The sequence below is a fragment of the Amblyraja radiata genome, chromosome 16 (genome assembly GCF_010909765.2).
Source record: "Amblyraja radiata isolate CabotCenter1 chromosome 16, sAmbRad1.1.pri, whole genome shotgun sequence".
In the NCBI taxonomy this organism is placed as follows: Eukaryota; Metazoa; Chordata; class Chondrichthyes; order Rajiformes; family Rajidae; genus Amblyraja; species Amblyraja radiata.
In genome coordinates this window covers 47,498,930-47,519,155 of record NC_045971.1, presented here as the reverse complement: position 1 = coordinate 47,519,155, position 20,226 = coordinate 47,498,930, and the positions used below count along the sequence as shown (strand labels likewise).

Below are 20,226 nucleotides of genomic sequence, written 5' to 3'. Positions count from 1 at the left end.
CTGCAGATGATCGCCCCCCCCCTTGCCCTTATAGTTCGTGAGTTGCTGAATGCCCTGCCAGACACACCGAGGGTCCCTCTCGTTGAAATACCCCTCTATCCTTCTTCCATAGGCTGTCTATGCCTCCTTAATGGCTCTCTTTAGTTTAGATCTGGCAGTGCTGTACAATTCATCACTGCCAGATCTAAAGGCTGAGTTCCGTTCTCTCAGCAGGTTCCTGACATCCCTGGTCATCCATGGTTTATTGTTTGGGTAGCACCTGACCTCCCTGTTGACAGTGACGTTGTCAATACAGTTCTGTATATAGAACATGACTGGATGTATATTCATGTATGTCCTGGTTTGCAAACAAGTCCCACTCTGTGCGCTCAAAACAGTCCTGAGTCCTGGAAAGAAGGATTCTGATCTATTTCACTTCCCACACAGATGTGTGAAACTGAAAGATTGGTCATTGTGATTTCTGACCTGGAAATAGACACATACTCATCCATTATATTCTTCATGCTGGTTGATTATTCTTTAATTTGTGGCCATAATTAATTTCCACTGTACTGTTTTGTACTGTATTAACTTCTAATAAAATAAACAAACAAAAAAAAAATGACAGATGATGAGCATGTTTTATTTTTCACAGGATTAGACGTGCCAAAGCCCGAATTTATGACCAATCGGAGCAGAAGGCGTCCAATCCAAGTATACGAATCCAGCGAGTCAGATGAGGATTGGACACCTAAACTTCTGACAAAAAATCCACAACGTAATTTAAATCTGTTTGAAATATTAAATGCAGTTTTTCAAATATAATTGATTCTAATCAATTTGGCCGTTAGCCTATGGAATCTATTGCAAGGGTGATTTTATTCTTATCTTTGGAGAGGTGGAATATTTGTTAAATTTAATATATTTTTCCAAATGTGTTATTAATTGTCCTAATTTTTACTTTTGTGATATTTTGCCTATTTTAAATTCAATTACATTAGATGTATCCAGAATTTCCGAACTATTGATCCAAAGCAGCACTGATTTGTCACTTTTATTCCCTCAAGGATTGAAAATCTTTAGGCCTTTTAAAAATGAAAATGGCAAGAATTCCAAAAGAAAGCCTGTCATAAAGGTAAGAACAGAAATTATTCCCAGCATAAAGGAGAAGTGAGAATATGTTTTTATGAATTAACAGAGTGGCTCTACATTAGCATTTTATTTCCTACAAGACAGAAATTACTGCTGTTTAGAAAAATCATCATCACTGCTGTGGAGTCAGGTGCTAACATTCGCAAATATATTTTTATTGTTGAAAGTGAGAGAATTGTTCCCACACTTTCCCATATTTGCTGACAATATCAAACTTCATTTCAGAGTACAGTATGATAGGTGAGAGCTCACTGAAATATTGCACACAAGGCAGTTACTGCTTTTATTAGTAGTTGAGTTGAGTATCTCAGTTAATAATGCGATGGAATAAATAATCAAGAAGTAGAAACTATTTATTTGTGTCCTTATGAATCACAGTTTCAACAAAATGTCTCATCACAGGTCACGTCATATACAGGGGAGGACAAAAGAGATTTGGGAGGAGCCACTGAAGAAACAAAGGAAGGCACAGTGTTGGTTAAAAGAATCAAAAGAGCAACAGGTAATTCTGTTTATAAAAGTGAAACTCAAAATGAGTAAATCCTGTGCATTACAGTAAATAATTGAGATGAGATAATGACCATCTGACTACCACCATGTCATTTAAATTCAATTCATAGAACATGTTGCATATTATATAACTAACTTCCATATTTTACAGATCAACCACTTATCTGACTTGAAACAATGTAATTAGGTTTATTTTTGGCTTTATTTTTCCAGTTGTCTCCACCAGAAAGACTTCGGGATCTGCAAGCGAGGAAATTACCAAAGAAACAGAAAAAATAAGTTATAATTTACGAAATAAGGAGAGAATACTTTACACAGAAGAAGGGGAGCTCCGTGATGACGATTACCTTTGTACGTCCAAAGTAACCAATCTATTTCTTCAGAGCAACCATATTTCATTAGGAGCATTGTAGTGATGGCACGGTGCATTGGTAGCCAGGGCAATGGTGGAACAATGCAGGCTTTGGTTCAAGAGCACAGACTTGTATTCACTCATGAACTAATTTTTCTTTTAACATTAATCACAAATAATTGTTGTTAACTTCTGGAATTTTGACAGACATTGGAATCTGACATTGATTCCCCAGTAAACTGGCAGTGACTGTTTGAAGAAAGTGTGGTTCATGCCCAATTTAGGTAAGGCTCTTTGCTGGATACTTTGGGCCATTATAAAGCATGTGAAAGTAAGAGTTGCTTTGAGGATTATTAATATAGGGCTATGATCAGAATGACCAACTATATCACCAAAATATTAATCAAATTCTTATAGATAAAAACGTTGGAGAAACTCAGTGGGTGAGGCAGCATGTATGGAGCGAAGGAATCGATGACGTTCGGGTCGAGAGCTTTCAGACTGATGTGGGGGGGGGGTGGGGGGGGGGGGGGGGGGGGGGGGGAAAGAAGAAAGAAAGAGGCGGAGACAGTGGGCAGTGGGTGAGCTAGGAAGCGGAGGGGAAAGAGGGAGAATGCAAGGACTTCCTGAAATTGGAGAAGTCAATATCCGTACTAAATGGCTTACCCCTTATTCTTAAACTATGGCCTCTGGTTCTGGACTCTCCCAACATCGGGAACATGTTTCCTGCCTCTAGCGTGTCCAAACCCTTAACAATCTTTTATGTTTCAATGAGATTCTCTTTCATCCTTCTAAACTCCAGAGTGTACAAGCCCAGCTACTCCATTCTCTCGGCATATGACAGTCCTGCCACCCCTGGAATTTAGCCTTATAAGCCTATGCTGGGCTCCCTCAATAGCAAGAATGTCCTTCCTCAAATTAGGGGACCAAAACTGCACACAATATTCCAGGTGTGGTCTCACTAGGGCTCTGTTCAACTGCAGAAGGACCTCTTTGCTCCTATATTCGATTCCTCTTGTTATAACGGCCATTCGCTTTCTTCACTGCCTGCTGTACCTGCATGCTTACTTTCATAGACTGATGTACAAGGACCCCCAGATCCCGTTGTACTTCCCCCTTTCCAAACTTGACACCATTTAGATAGTAATCTGCCTTCCTGTTTTTGCTACCAAAGTGGATAACCTCACATTTATCCACATTAAACTTCATCTGCCATGCATCTGCCCACTCCCCCAACCTGTCCATGTCACCCTGCATTCTCATAGCAAATGTCCGTAGCGGGTCCGTAGGAATTTGTGGATGTCTCGTAGCGGCTCGTAATGGTAACGGTAGGTACTCAGGTCTTCCGGTAACTCATGACCTTTTTTCATCCCTGTAAAAAATATCCACGAGTAAAAAAATACTCGTAGTGAAAAAAAGTATTACTTTTTACACCTACCGTTAGCATTCCAAGCCGCTATGAGACATCCACGAACTCCTACGGACCCGCTACGGACATTCTCCGAGTTCGAATCAGGGGAAAACTCAGGAGAACTCGTGAATTACCTCGTACAGTGGGATAGGGGCTTTAGCAAATTTGCAGATGACGCAAAGCTGGGTGGCAATGTGAACTGTGAAGAGGAAGCTGTGAGGCTGCAAGATGACTTGGATAAGGTGGGTGAGTGGGCAGGTACATGGCAGATGCAGTTTAATGTGGATAAATGTGAGGTTATCCACTTTGGTTGCAAGAAGAAGAAGGCAGATTATTATCTGAATGTTGTCAGATTAGGAAAAGTGTCAGGAAAAGGGGAAGTTCAAAGAGACCTGGGTCTTTTTGTACACTAGTCACTGAAAGTAAGTATGCAGGTACAGCAGGCAATGAAGAAAGCTAATAGCTTGTTGACCTTCATAACAATAGACAATATGTGCAGGAGTAGGCCATTCGGCCCTTCGAGCCAGCACTGCCATTCACTGTGATCATAGCTGATCATCCACAATCTGTGCCCCATTCCTGCCTTCTCCCCATATCCCTTGAGTCCGCTATCTTTAAGAGTTTTATCTAACTCTCTTGAGAGCATCCAGAGACTCGGCCACCACTGCCTTCTGAGGCAGAGAATTCCAGATTCACAGCTCACTGGGTGATAAGTTTAATGCGGATAAATGTGAAGCTATCCACTTTGGTAACAAAAACATAAAGGCAGATTACTATCTAAATGGCATCAAGTTGGGAAAAGGGGAAGTACAACGGGATCTGGGGGTTCTTGTACATCACTCTATGAAAGTAAGCATGCAGGTATAGCAGGAAGTGAAGAAAGCGTATGGCATGTTGGCCTTTATAACAAGAGGAATCGAATATAGGAGCAAAGAGGTCCTTCTGCAGTTGTACAGAGCCCTAGTGAGACTACACCTGGAGTATTGCGTGCAGTTTTGGTCCCCTAATTTGAGGAAGGACTTTCTTGCTATTGAGGGAGTGCAGTGTAGGTTTACAAGGTTAATCCCTGGGATGGCAGGACTGTCATATGTTAAGAGAATGGAGCAGTTGGGCTTGTACACTCTGGAGTTTAGAACGATGAGAGGGATTCTCATTGAAACATATAAGATTGTTAAGGGCTTGGACACGCTAGAGGCAGGAAACATGTTCCCGATGTTGGGGGAGTCCAGAACCAGGGGCCACAGTTTAAGAATAAGGAGTAAGGCATTTAGAACGGAGACGAGGAAACACTTTTTCTCACAGAGAGTTGTGAGTCTGTCGAATTCTTTGCTTCAGAGGGCGGTGGAGGCAGGTTCTCTGGATGCTTTCAAGAGAGAGGTAGATAGGGCTCTTAAAAATAGCAGAGTCAGGGGATATGGGGAGAAGGCAGGAACGGGGGTACTGATTGGGATGATCAGCCATGATCACATTGAATAGCGGTGCTAGTTCGAAGGGCCGAATGGCCTACTCCTGCACCTATTGTTTATTGTCTAAATGGTATTTCCTCATCTCCATTTTAAATGGCCTACACCTTATTCTTAACCTGGTTCTGGACTCCCCGAACATCGGGAACATGTTTCCTGCCGAGAGCGTTTGAGTATAGTGGCAAAGAGATCCTTCTGCAGTTATACAGGTCCCTGGTGAGACCACACCCGGAGTATTGTGTGCCGTTTTGCTCTCCTAATTGGAGAATGTTTGGGGAGTCCTGAACCAGCGGCCACAGTTTAAGAACAAGGGGTAGGCTATTTAAAACTGAGATGAGGAAAAACGTTTTCATCCAGAGTTGTGAATTTATGGAATTCTCTTGCTCAGAAGGCAGTGGCGGGCGATTCACTGGATGCATTCAAGCGAGAGTTAAATAGAGTTCTGAGGGCCAGCGGAGTCAAGGGATACGGGGAGAAGGCAGGAACGGGGTAGTGATTGTGGATGATCACCCTTGATCACATTGAATGTATCGAAGGGCCAAATGGCCTACTCCTGCACCTATTGTCTATGTCTATGGTCTTAATTCATCTGCCTGGTTACAAATGCTTCATTAGTTCACATAATAGACTTTTATCCTTCAACACACATTTCGTGGAGTTGACACCATGTACCCATGTTACCGTGAAACATACTCTCTGCATTACATCATGCTTGTTATTACTAAATTTAAAATGATACTCTGGTCATGATTTTTCTCTTGATGTTTATCAATGCCCAGACAGTTCAACACAGCTGCCATTTGGAATTAAATAGCGGCATCTTACCCACAAGAAATTCATGGTGACAGACAAACATCATGAAGGGATTCTTTACAGATTGGCCACTATTAACCTCTCACATTTTGAATGCTTCCTCAGAAGAGTAAACTTCTGCACAGCATCTGCATCATGGTAGTATTATATTCTGAGATACTTCTAAAAAGATAACATATTTTGTGGATCATTGAGCATTTTCGGTACAAAGTCCAGCCACTTTCAATAATGCCAACACCCTGATTAGTTCTTAATTTTGCAATTTCTGTTTCAGTTTGTGAAGCCTGCGAGAATTTTTTTACTGAAGAATGCCCTGTGCATGGCCCACCAGTCTTTATGAAGGACACTGTCGTTGATTCCAATCACCCAGATAGAGCACGTTTAACTCTTCCAGAGAGTCTCTGCGTTGCCACGTCCAAAATTCGTAAAGCTGGTCTTGGCGTTTGGAATGAAGGGAAGGTTATTCCCAGGGGCGTTCATTTTGGACCCTATGAAGGAGAGGTTTCAAATGAAGAAGAAGCTGTTGTCAGTGGGTATTCATGGATGGTAAGTGACTCCAATAGTTAATCATGGAAAATACTCAGCAGGTTTGATAATATTTGTTGCTGAAAGATCATCCTGAAATGTGAGCTGTGTTTTATCCTGCACAGATGCTGCCTGACTTGCTGGGTATCTCCTGAATGCTCTGTTTTTATTACAAATTGTTTGTAGTTGAATTATTTTGCAGTCTAATCAGAGTCATCAAGTCAAGAGAGTTTTATTGTCATACTAGACTAAATGGGGCCCGTTGGGAGGTCTGGTCCCCCAACACAATATTCCGTCACTCACCTGTTCCCCAACTCAACGACGGGAGCGTTCTGTTGCCGGGGGAGGGGGACGGCTTCATGGGGGTAGGTGAGGGTAGGAGAGGGGGCGCATGTGGAAAGGGGTGTATTTGGGAGGGGGTGGTGTGTGGTAGGGGGGAGTGGGTGTAGGGGAGGGAGGGGGGCTGTAGGGGTGGGCTGGTGTAGGGGAGGGAGGGTGTGGGGGGGGTTGTGTGGGATGGGGAGGGGGTGTAGATGGGAGGGGGCGGTGTGGGCCCCCGCTCATAGAACACAGCCCCCCGCTCGCAGAACAGAGAACACAGCCCCGCCTCCTTCAGCCTTTATTCTCGTGGCCGGTGATTGATAGCGGAGCCGAAGGGGCGCTGCCGTCCTGGTGAATAACAGACCAAAAACGTTCCTAATATTTCACCGATCGGAACAAAACTTGGTGCGCTTGGAGCAGAAGTGGACGGCGAGTAAGGGTGGCTTAAAATCCTAGCGATATTGGTACCTTGTGTACAACGCAGACCGGAAGTGGTCAGGGTGAGAGTTTTAGTAATAGTGTAGAAGAAGATAGTTGTCCCAGTTAGAACATTGAAATTCTTACTGGCTGCAGCACAACAGAATATGTAAACATTGTACATAAACATAAAGTTTCTTACTGAAACAGTTCAAAGCTAACTGAAAAACAGTGATTCTCACTTCACTGCTCAGACTGGCATCCTCTCCTTCACCCAATCTCTGAGCTGAATCAGTTGCTCCATCTCCTTCCTTCCTCTTTCACCCTGATGTCTGACCTCCTTGTTTGAGAATGCATTGAACATTTCTGACCAGTATGAAATCATTAGAACAGTGACATTATCAAAATTAAAGAACCTATTACAAGCCGACAAAGCTTGAAATTGTGCAAAATGTTTATTATATTCTTAGAGTTTCTTTGTCGTGTGATTTCATTCGCAGGAATGTTCGAGTTCTCTGATATAAACGTGTAATCAAGTAAAATAGGTTAAGTGGTCGTTAGTTGAAGGCATAATACTGGCAACTGTGGAAGCTTCACCTTTGTTTTCTTTATCAATGTGTTTTTTTACTAAATATCTTTTTATAGATCAGTAAGACAAACAATGACACTGAATACATTGATGCACAGGATGAATCTAAATCGAACTGGATGAGGTGAGGAAAGACTAATGCTGATCATAATTATAAGCAATAACTGGGTTATTTAAATAAGGAGACACAAGAGACTGCAGATGCTGGAATCTTGGACTAAAAGCAAAGTGTTAGAGGATCTCAGTGGGTCAGGCAGCATCTGTGCAGGGAATCGACACACAACGTTTCGGGTGGGACTTTTCCCAGACTGATGGAGTATAAGGGAATAAAGCTGGAAAAGGGAGGTGGGGCGGGACAAATCCAGGCAAGTGAGGGGAAAGGGCGGATAAATGGGAAATATGGGACTGGGGGAAAGGAAATGTTCCATTTTCCTCATTATCCAGAATGAATCAGCACTCTATCTGGGAGATGCCTTCTCTGCCTCAACCAGCCTTTCTCCATGGATCACTCCATGACCCACAACTCCTATCTCAAGCCTCATGCTCCTGGAATGTCACCTGATGCTGCAAAACTTTGCATCAAATATTCAGCCTGTCATGTCTTGATCTGTTGCTGGGAGACTGATGCCACAGTTTAAAATCAGGTCTTGATGTTAAACTCTGTGGTATCTCCATGAAACCAGTATTCTAAGGGAAGAATAACTCACTTCACACCACGCTACATCACAGCTGCTCCGTCTTTGTCTCCCTGTAAATAACACAGCCGGCATCTCCTGAAACTAAACTTTCCAGAGAGTCAGGTCAACAGTGTTGAATTGTTACACAATGAAATTCTAACTTCCTGCAGCTTAACAAGTCTGTTAACACAATAACATGCAGATAAATAGAAAGTCATCAATAATACAATAACAACAACAGTAATACTAGGTTAGCATAAAAACAGAAAATACTGGAAATACTGCTTAGGTCAGGCTGCATCTGTGGGAAGAGAAACAAAGTTCAAGTTTCCTTCCCGCCGACAAGGGAGGTGCCGTGGTAGTCTGGCCCGCTGATCTCTACCAGCCTGAGGCCAGGCGCCAACTCTCAGACACCTCCTCCTACTTACCCCTGGACCATGACCTCACAGACGAGCACCAGGCCATTATCTCAAACACTGTCACTGGCTTCATCACTTCCGGCTCCCTGCCCTCCCAAGCCTCCAACCTCATCGTTCCCCAGCCCCGCACGGCCCGATTTTACCTTCTCCACAAAATCCACAATCCTGACTGTCCTGGCTTGTTTCTGCCAGTTCGTGTCCCACTGAACTTATTTCCACATACCTCGACTCCATCCTATCCCCCCCTGGTCAAATCCCTCCCTACCTATGTTCAAGACGCTTCACAGGCTCTTGGTCTTCTCCATGACTTCCGTTTTCCAGGCCCCCATCCCCTCATCTTCACCATGGATGTCCAATCACTCTACACCTCCATCTCCCACCAGGAGGGTCTTAAAGCCCTCCGTTTCTTCCTCGACCGCAGAACCAACTAATCCCCGTCTACTGATACTCTCCTTCGCCTAGCGGAGCTGGTCCTTACCCTCAACAACTTTTCGTTTGACTCCTCCCATTTCCTCCAAATCCAAGGCGTAGCTATGGGCACGCGCATGGGGCCCCAGCTATGCTGCCTCTTTGTAGGGTACGTCGAACAATCCTTGTTCAAGACGAACCGTGGCCCTATCCCCGAACTCTACCTCTGCTACATCGACGACTGCATTGGTGCTACCTCCTGCACCTATTCAGAACTCACTGACTTCATCCATTTCACCACTAACTTCCATCTGGCACTCAAATTCACCTCGACCATTTCCGACATCTCCGTACCATTTCTTGACCTCACTATCTCCATCGCAGATAGACGACAATGGACCAACATCTACAAACGTTTTTATAGATATGTGAAGAGAAAAAGATTAGTTAAAACAAATGTAGGTCCCTTGCAGTCAGAAACAGGTGAATTGATCACGGGGAACAAGGACATGGCAGACCAATTGCATAACTACTTTGGTTCTGTCTTCACTAAGGAAGACATAAATAATCTGCCGGAAATAGTAGGGGACCAGGGGTCAAATGACTGAGTGAAATCAGGTTAGTCGGGAAGTGGTGTTAGATAAATTGAATGGATTAAAGGCCGATAAATCCCCAGGGCCAGATAGGCTGCATCCCAGAGTACTTAAGGAAGTAGCCCCAGAAATAGTAGAAATATTAGTGATAATTTTTCAAAACTCTTTAGATTCTGGAGCAGTCCTGAGGATTGGAGGGTAGCTAATGTAACCCTACTTTTTATAAAGGGAGGGAGAGAGAAAATGGGGAATTACAGACCAGTTAGTCTAACAGCAGTAGTGGGGAAAATGCTAGAGTCAGTTATTAAAGATGGGATAGCAGCACATTTGGAAAGTGGTGAAATCATTGGACAAAGTCAGCATGGATTTATGAAAGGTAAATCATGTCTGACGAATCTTATAGAATTTTTCGAGGATGTAACTAGTAGAGTGGATAAGGGAGAACCAGTGGATGTGTTATATCTGGACTTTCTGAAGGCTTTCGACAAGGTCTCACATAAGAGATTAGTATACAAACTTAAAGCACATGGTATGGGGGTTCAGTATTGATGTGGATAGAGAACTGGCTGGCAGACAGGAAGCAAAGAGTAGGAGTAAACGGGTCATTTTCAGAATGGCAGGGAGTGACTAGTGGGGTACCGCAAGGCTCAGTGCAGGAACCCAAGCTATTTGCAATATATATTATTATTTGGACGAGGGAATTGAATGCAACATCTCCAAGTTTGCAGATGACACGAAGCTGGGGGGCAGTGTTAGCTGTGAGGAGGATGCTAGGAGGCTGCAAGGTGACTTGGATAGGTTGGGTGAGTGGGCAAATGCATGGCAGATGCAGTATAATGTGGATGAATGTGAGGTTACCCACTATGGTGGCAAAAACAGGAAAGTAGACTATTTGAATGGTGGCCGATTAGGAAAAGGGGAGATGCAACGAGACCTGGTGGTCATGGTAGACTAGTCATTGAAAGTAGGCATGCAGGTGCAGCAGGCAGTGAAGAAAGCGAATGGTATGTTTTCATAGCAAAAGGATTTGAGCATTGGAGCAGGGAGTTTCTTCTGCAGTTGTACAGGGCCTTGGCGAGACCACACCTGGAGTATTGTGTACAGTTTTGGTCTCCTAATCTGAGGAAAGACATTCTTGCCATAGTGGGAGTACAGAGAAGGTTCACCAGACTGATTCCTGGGATGTCAGGACTTTCATATGAAGAAGGACTGGATAGACTCGGCTTGTACTCGCTAGAATTTAGAAGATTGAGGGGGGATCTATTGAGAGTGGTGAATCTGTGGAATTCTCTGCCACAGAAAGTAGTTGAGGCCAGTTCATTGGCTATGTTTAAGAGGGAGTTAGATGTGGCCCTTGTGGCTAAAGGGATCAGGGGGTATGGAGAGAAGGCAGGTACAGGATACTGAGTTGGATGATCAGCAATGATCATATTGAATGGCGGTGCAGGCTCGAAGGGCCGAATGGTCTACTCCTGCACCTATTTTCTATGTTTCTATAAACCCACTGACACCTGGCTACCTGGATTACACTTCTACCCACCCTGCTTCCTGTAAGGACTCCATCACCTACTCCCAATTCCTCCATCTACGCCGCATCTGCACCCAGGATGACGTGTTCCAAACCAGGGCAGCAGAGATGTCCTCATTCTTTAGGGAACGGGGGTCCCCTCTTCGATTATAGATGAGGCTCTCACCAGGGTCTCTTCTACACCCCGTAACTCTGCTCTCATTCCCCTCCCCCCCACTCGTAACAAGGGCATAGTCCCCCTTGTCCTCACCTTCCACCAGGCACGTGCCGTCAGTGTGGGCAACGTAGGCACTGCCGACCCTGACTAAAATCATAAACTGGTAATTACTAAATATAAACAGTAAAGGCATGGGGGAATTATGCATATTTAAGAGATCGATCTCTTAGGTCGGCATCATTCTCCGTGCCTTTCATCCGCATCACTTGCAACACGTGAAGGTCTGTGCAGCCCACGTGACGTCAGCGCTGCTTCAAGCCGTCAATGACAAGCGGGGCTGAAGGCAGCAGAAATTCTAACTTTGCTGGACTACGCATGCGCAGCGCTAGTTCCTTGGCGGGGTTTTCAAATACGGATTGCAATTATCTTAAGTGTATCTTATGAAACAAAGAGAGAAGAATGGAGTTTGTGTACGGATAATGTGGTAAGTACATTTCTTGGTTCTTTATGTTTTTAAATACCGTATTTCCCGGGGAGTGGGGGTGGTGAGAGAGCTCCTTTCACAGCGTTTGGGGAGTCTGCCCCGGGGTAATGTTGCAGGGAGGGCACGAATGTTGTGAAGGAGGGGGGTCGGGATCATGCCACTTGCGACGCTCCTTGCACGGAGCCACCGCATTGAGGCCGGGGAGGGAAGCAGCTCGGGTGGGTGTGAGCGGCCGCCGGGCCGGACAGTGGAACCGGCCGCCACCTCAGCGCCTTCTGTCAGCCCCCGCTCACCTCTGGCATCTCTCCGTCTAAAAACCTCTCCCCTGCCGCTCGCCGGCCTCACTCATGTCAGCCGCTTCCCACAAATCCTTCAATTCCGACAGCATGATTGAGGTTACTCGGCTGTGGGGATTTAAGGATTTGCTGAAGCGGCTGACATGAGCAAAGTCGGTGAGCGGCAGGTGAGAGATGTTCAGACGGAGAGTACTGCTAGAGGTGAGCGGGCCGGCAGAAGGAGCTGAAGTGGCGGCCAGTTCTGCTGTAGGGTCCCGGCGGCTGCTCGCAGCTCCCCGAGCGGCTTCTATCCCCGACTACAATGCGGTAGCTCTGCGTCCGGAGCGCCGCAGCAGCGGTGAGTGAGTGAGTTACTGGCATTATTCCCGACCCCCTCCTTCTCAACGCTCCTGCCCTCCCCACAACTTTAACCCCTGGCACAGACCCTCCACACACTGTGAAAGGAACATTCGCCCCAATTGGTCCCTTGAACAAGTGTTGAGTCCTGAACTTAAAGAAAGGTGACTTTGAGGGTATGAGACGTGAATTGGCCAAGATAGACTGGCAAATGATTCTTAAAGGGTTAACGGTGGATATGCAATGGAAAGCATTTAAAAACTGCATGGATGAACTACAACAATTGTTCATCCCAGTTTGGCAAAAGAATAAATCAGGGAAGGTAGTGCATCCGTGGATAACAAGGGAAATCAGGGATAGTATCAAAACAAAAGATGAAGCGTACAAATTAGCCAGAACAAGCAGCATATCAGAGGACTGGGAGAAATTCAGAGTCCAGCAGAGGGGGACAAAAGGTTTATTTAGGAAAGGGAAAATAGATTAAGAAAGAAAACTGGCAGGGAACATAAAAACTGACTGCATATGTTTTTATAGATATGTGAAGAAGAAAAGATTAGTTAAAACAAATGTCGGTCCCTTGCAGTCAGAAACAGGCGAATTGATCATGGGGAACAAGGACATGGCAGACCAATTGAATAACTACTTTGGTTCTGTCTTCACTAAGGAAGACATAAATAATCTGCTGGAAATAGCAAGGGACCGGGGGTTAAATGAGATGGAGGAACTGAGTGAAATCCAGGTTAGCCGGGAAGTGGTGTTAGGCACATTGAATGGATTAAAGGCCGATAAATCCCCAAGACCAGATAAGTTGCATCCCAGAGTACTTAAGGAAGTAGCTGCAGAAATAGTGGATGCATTAGTGATAATTTTTCAAAACTCTTTAGATTCTAGAGTAGTTCCAGAGGACTGGAGGGTAGCTAATGTAACCCCACTTTTTAAAAAGGGAGGGAGAGAGAAAACGGGGAATTACAGACCAGTTAGTCTAACATCGGTGGTGGGGAAAATTCTGGAGTCAGTTATTAAAGATGGGATAGCAGCACATTTGGAAAGTAGTGAAATCATTGCACAAAGTCAGCATGGATTTATGAAAGGTAAATCATGTCTGACGAATCTTATAGAATTTTTCGAGGATGTAACTAGTAGAGTGGATAAGGGAGAACCAGTGGATGCGTTATATCTGGACTTTCTGAAGGCTTTCGACAAGGTCCCACATAAGAGATTAGTATACAAACTTAAAGCACATGGTATTGGGGGTTCAGTATTGATGTGGATAGAGAACTGGCTGGCAGACAGGAAGCAAAAAGTAGGAGTAAACGGGTCCTTTACAGAATGGCAGGCAGTGACAAGTGGGGTACCGCAAGGCTCAGTGCTGGAACCCCAGCTATTTACAATATATATTAATGGTCTGGATGAGAGAATTGAATGCAACATCTCCAAGTTTGCGGATGACACGAAGCTGGGGGACAGTGTTAGCTGTGAGGAGGATGCTAGGAGGCTGCAAGGTGACTTGGATAGGTTGGGTGAGTGGGCAAATGCATGGCAGATGCAGTATAATGTGGATAAATGTGAGGTTATCCACTTTGGTGGCAAATACAGGAAAGTAGACTATTATCTGAATGGTGGCCGATTAGGAAAAGGGGAGATGCAACGAGACCTGGGTGTCATGGTACACCAGTCTTGAAAGTAGGCAAGCAGGTGCAGCAGGCAGTGAAGAAAGCAAATGGTATGTTAGCTTTCATAGCAAAAGGATTTGAGTATAGGAGCAGGGAGGTTCTACTGCAGTTGTACAGGGCCTTGATGAGACCACACCTGGAGTATTGCGTACAGTTTTGGTCTCCTAATCTGAGGAAAGACATTCTTGCCATAGAGGGAGTACAGAGAAGGTTCACCAGACTGATTCCTGGGATGGCAGGACTTTCATATGAAGAAAGACTGTATAGACTTGGCTTGTACTCGCTAGAATTTAGAAGATTGAAGGGGGATCGTATAGAAACTTACAAAATTCCTAAGGTCTTGGACAGGCTAGATGCAGGAAGATTGTTCCCGATGTTGGGGATGTCCAAAACTAGGGGCCGCAGTTTAAGGATAAGAGGGAAGTATTTTAGGACCGAGATGAGAAAATCATTTTTTACACAGAGAGTGGTGAATCTCTGGAATTCTCTGCCATAGAAGGTAGTTGAGGCCAGTTCATTGGCTATATTTAAGAGGGAGTTCGATGTGGCCCTTCTGGCTAAAGGGATCGGGGGATGGAGAGAAGGCAGGGATGGAATATTGAGTTGGATGATCAGTCATGATCATATCGAATGGCGGCGCAGGCTCGAAGGGCCGAATGGCCTACTCCTGCACCTATTTTCTATGTTTCTATGAGAACTGATTCAACTTGTCCCAGTGTGACAATAGACAATAGGTGCAGGAGTAGGCCATTCGGCCCTTGGAGCCAGCACCGCTGCTCCTGTTTTCCCCACCATCTCTCCACCTGCCATCACCCTTCACCCCCCACCCATTCAGTAATTCAGAATAAAGGAGACTTGGAAGCCTTGGGCAAATTGAATTGTTACTGTCTTTACTTTTATTTTTTATTTTTACGGAGAGAACAATCTGCGCATGCGCGGTTTAAGTTTTTATTAAAAAGCCGACTGACTGCGTACCCTGAGTAATCACTCACGTCACATGCCTTCCTTCCACCCTACCAGCCGTCACATACAACAAATAATCCTCCGTCATATTCACCACCTCCAACGTGACCCCACCACTCGCCACATCTTCCCATCTCCTCCCCTGCCTGCTTTCTGCAGAGACCGCTCCCTCCGTAACTCCCTGGTCAAATCGTCCCTTCCCACCCGAACCACCCCCTCTCCTGGCACTTTCCCTTGCAACCGCAAGAAATGCTACACTTGTTGCTTTACCTCCCCCCTTGACTCCATTCACGGACCTAAACAGTCTTTCCAGGTGTAGCAGAGGTTCACCTGCACCTCCTCCAACCTCATCTATTGCATCCGCTGCTCTAGGTGTCAGCTGCTCTACATCGGTGAGACCAAGCGTAAGCTTGGCGATCGCTTCGCCCAACGCCTCCGCTCCGTTCGCACTAACCAACCATATCTCCCGATGGCTCAGCACTTCAACTCCCCCTCCCATTCCCAATCCGACCTTTCTGTCCTGGGCCTCCTCCACGGCCAGAGTGAGGACCACCGCAAATTGGAGGAGAAGCAACTCATATTTTGTTTGGGCAGTTTACACCCCAGCGGTTTGAACATTGACTTCTCCAATTTCAGGTAGTTCTTACTTTCACCTCCCCTTCTCAGCTCTCCCTCAGCCCACTGGCTCCACCTCTTCCTTTCTTCTTCCCGCCCCCCCACCCTCACATCAGTCTGAAGAAGGGTTTCGGCCCAAAAACATGGCCTATTTCCCTCGCTCCATAGATGCTGCTTCACCCGCTGAGTTTCTCCAGCATTTTTATCTACCTTCAAGTTTCCTTCAGCAGAGAGCTGACTAAGGGTGTTTGATATTTAAGGTTGGATTTGGGCCATGGCTGGGGACATCTGTCATTCTACAGACTTTATTAATAGACTTTACATTCTGTGTTCACTTATAATTGTAAGCGACTGTTGTCCCCTCTATCTCTGCTTGTTGTGTTCCAGATTTGTCAACTGTGCCAGAAATGAGGAGGAACAGAACCTTGTTGCCTTCCAGCACCGGGGCAACATTTACTACAGGACCTGCAAGCCGGTTCCTCCTCACTGCGAGTTGCTGGTGTGGTACGGTGATGAATATGCCAAGGAGCTGGGAATCACATGGACCACAATGTGGATGTCAAACCAAGACCCAAAATGTGAGTGAGGATTCTGCACAAATCGGGGAACTGCAGGCAAACTTTAATTGTGTGGGAAGGAACTGCAGATGTCCGAAGATAGACACAAAATCTGGTGTAACTCAATGGGACAGGCAGTATCTGTGGAGAGAAGGAATGGGTGACGTTTTGGGTCCAGACCCTTCTTCAGACTAGTTAGGGAAAAGGGAAACGAGAGATATAGACAATGATGTAGAGAGATAAAGAACAATGAATGAAAGATGTGCAAAAAAGTAAGGAAACAGGCCATTGTTTGCTGTTTGTTGGGTGAAAACGAGAAGCTGGTGCGACTTGGGTGGGGGAGGGATAGAGGGAGAGGGAATGCCGGGGTTACTTGAAGTTAGAGAAATCAATATTCATACCACTGGGCTGTAAGTTGCCCAAGAGAAATATGAGATGCTGTTCCTCCAATTTGTGTTTAACCTCACTCTGACAATGGAGGAGACCTAGGACAGAAAGGTCAGTGTGGGAATGGGAAGGAGAATTAAAGTGTTTAGCAACCAGGAGATCAGTTAAATTCAGGCAGACTGAGTGAAGGTGTTCAGCTAAACGATCGCCCCGTGTATGTTTGGTCTCGCCGATGTAAAAAAGTCCACATCTGAACAACGGAGACAGTAGATGAGGTTGGAGGAGGTGCAAGTGAACCTTTGCCTAATCTGAAAGGACTGTTGGGGTGCCTGGACAGATTCAAGGGAGGAGGTATAGGGGTAAATGTTGCATCTCCTGCAGGGGAAGGTACCTGGGGAGGGGGTGGTTTGGGTGGGAAGGGACCAGTTAACCAGGCGAGTTGCGGAGGGAACGGTTTTCTGCTGGAAGGTGGAAAGGGGTGGAGATGGGAAGACGTGACTAGTGGTGGGATACTGTTGGAGCTGGCGTAAATATGGCAGGATTATGTGTTGTATGTGAGGGCTGATGGGGTGAAAGGTAAGGACTAGCGGGACTCTGTCTCTGTTGCGAATAGGGAGAGGGGGAGGAAGGGCAGAGCTGTGGGGTACCGAGGAAACACGAGTGAGGGCCTCATCTATGATGGGAGAGGGGAACCCTCATTCTCTAAAGCAGGGCTCTCCAAACTATGGCCCGCGGGCCACATCCGGCCCGTCACGAGATTTTATCCAGGCCCGCAGCAAGCTCTGAACACATTCTGTACGGCGGCTATTTAGCGGGTTTCTGTGGTAGCGCAGCTTTAGAGATACAGCACGGAAACAGGCCCTTCGGCCCATCGAAGCGATGCCCGTACGCACTAGCACTATACTACACACACTGGGGACAAATTCAATGAACCTGTAAACGTGGAGTGTGGGAGGAAACCAGAGCACCCGGAGAAAACCCACGCAGGTACAAACTGTGTACAGACAGCACTCGTAGTCAGGATGGAACCCGGGCTCTGGCGCTGGATGCAGCGACTCTCCCGCTGCTCCTGTGTTGCGGGGGGCAAGTTGTGTGGGGGGGTGGCGTGGGGTGGGGAGTGGATGGCGAGGGGGTGAAGGGGTGAAGGGGGGGGGGGAGCTATGCGGCAGTTCGTCCCTGTAGCTTACTCCCCGCCGTAGGGTGACCCAGGAACAGCTCCCGCTCCGGGAACAAACTGACCGGGACCCTTTGACCAGGGGATTATTTCGCTTCCTCCCTTTCCTCTCTCTCTCGCTTCTCTCTCTCCTCTCTCTCTCTCTCCTTCTTCCGCTCTCCTAGCTCGCTCTCGTCTCCGCGCTCTCTCTCTCTGAATGATGTCACTGGTGTCAGAAGCACAAAAACATCGTGGATCCACTGATTTTATACAAAACATCCTTGGAGCAACTCACGCTGAATCACTGAGCATTTACAAAGATGCAGGCAGCCCCTTTACCCTGCTGTCATCCTCAGCAACTCCCAGCTCACGATGTTATTTGACATCTGCACTTTGCTTTTCATTTGGCCATTTTAACAAACCAGTTATCACACTGGGTTAGAAGAATTGTAAATAACTTATTGACGTGTACCTTGTTCATTGGGGGATATCAAAGACAGATTCCATCTCCCTTGAGTCTTTATCTGAATCATCTGGTGATTGATAACTCCCTCCTCCCACAATCTTTCACCAGACACGCCTGTAAATTATTCATTTAACATCTCCGAGCAGCTCCATTAACACGGAAGCATTTACTAATCTGTCTTCCAAATCAGAGCATGGATTCTTTGCTGAAAGTGATCATTTCTGTTTCCTTCTCCAGTGGTAGATGGAGTGATGCAAGGAGACTGCCATCCCTGCCCTCACTGCACTGTTGCATTTAGCACAGTGGAGTTCCTCACAAGGCACTTAAGAAGGCATCCTGAAGCCCCCAGACCAACATCAGCTGGGACAACCTTCTTCCTCCAGAGTGAACACTGATTCACACCGTCAACGTGGGGCAGAGGCCGTTCACCCCATCTGACGGAATTGGGAAAATCAGGTGTTATTCAAGGACGAATAGTGAGATACGGCATGAATGTCCTGACGGTGGGAAGTGTTTCACGCAGGCAGGGAACCTCCACAAAACACCAGCGGACCCACACCGGAGAGAGGCCGTACAAATGTCCTGACTGTGGGAAGTGTTTCACGCGAGCGGAGCACCTCCACGTACAACCGCGACCCACACCGGAGAGAGGCCGTACAAGTGTCCTGACTGTGGGAAGGGCTTTGTACACTCAGGGCACCTCCACTACCAAGCGGACCCACACCGGAGAGAGGCCGTACAAATGTCCTGACTGTGGGAAGTGTTTCATGCAGGTAGCGCACCTCCACGTACACCAGCGGACCCACACCGGAGAGAGGCCGTACAAATGTCCTGACTGTGGGAAGGGCTTTGCACGGGCAGGGACCCTCCAACTACACCAGCGGACCCACACCGGAGAGAGGCCATACAAATGTCCTGACTGTGGGAAGGGCTTTGTACACTCAGGGACCCTCCACGGAACAACCAGCAGACCCACACCGGAGAGAGGGCCGTACAAATGTCCTCGACTGTGGGAAGGGCTTGTAGCACGGCAGGGCACCTCCACATACACCAGCGGACCCACACCGGAGAGAGGCCGTACAAATGTCCTGACTGTGGGAAGGGCTTTGTACACTCAGGGAACCTCCAACTACACCAGCGGACCCACACCGGAGAGAGGCCGTACAAATGTCCTGACTGTGGGAAGGGCTTTGTACACTCAGGGAACCTCCACGTACACCAGCGGACCCACACCGGAGAGAGGCCGTACACATGTCCTGATTGTGGGAAGGGCTTTGCTCAGGCAGGGACCCTCCACAACACCAGCGGACCCACACCGGAGAGAGGCCGTACAAATGTCCTGACTGTGGGAAGAGCTTTTCTTATCTCCGTCAGCAGAAAGCTCACACCTGCCTTGAAACGTGCCCCGTGTGCGGGAATGTGTTTAAAGACTCAGCAGCTTTCACTGTTCACCTGAGAGCCTGTGTTGGACAGTAACACAGAGAAAGGTCACCAATTTACAGTTATCATTTCCTTTATATTATTTCATTTTATATTATTTCAATTCTTACCTTTTGAATGACTTTGTGTAATTATTTATTTTGTCAACAGTATTAATATTGGCCCTTGCTGTATTTCCCCCTTTATGATGATACTTTGTGTGGACAAGTCTGGGCTATCAAACTGCTGGTCCCTGCAGCTTTCACTTTATTCCTGTGAGATTTCTTGAACGGGTGATCAGTAAAATGCTGACACTGGAGTTTGCAACGTTTAAAGTGTTGTTCCAAGTATAAGCAGCAGGTGAGTTTGTAAATTGAAATGTTGGATGTGTTGGTTGATGTCATTTATTTATCGCAGGTTTGAGACACAAAATGTGTTTTAATTTGTATCATTCTGCATTGTATTTAAAATATTTCTGTGCGAGGTGATTGACCAGCACCCGCGATGTCCCGGCAAAATCTGTTCATGTTATTCTAATGTTATTAAAGTCATTGTGTTGGGAA

General features: G+C 46.3%; 1 pseudogene; it reads left to right on the top strand.

Moving 5' to 3' along the window:
- Positions 1 to 1,663: 1,663 nt before the first annotated feature.
- LOC116982295 lies at positions 1,664 to 20,226 on the top strand (annotated as a pseudogene).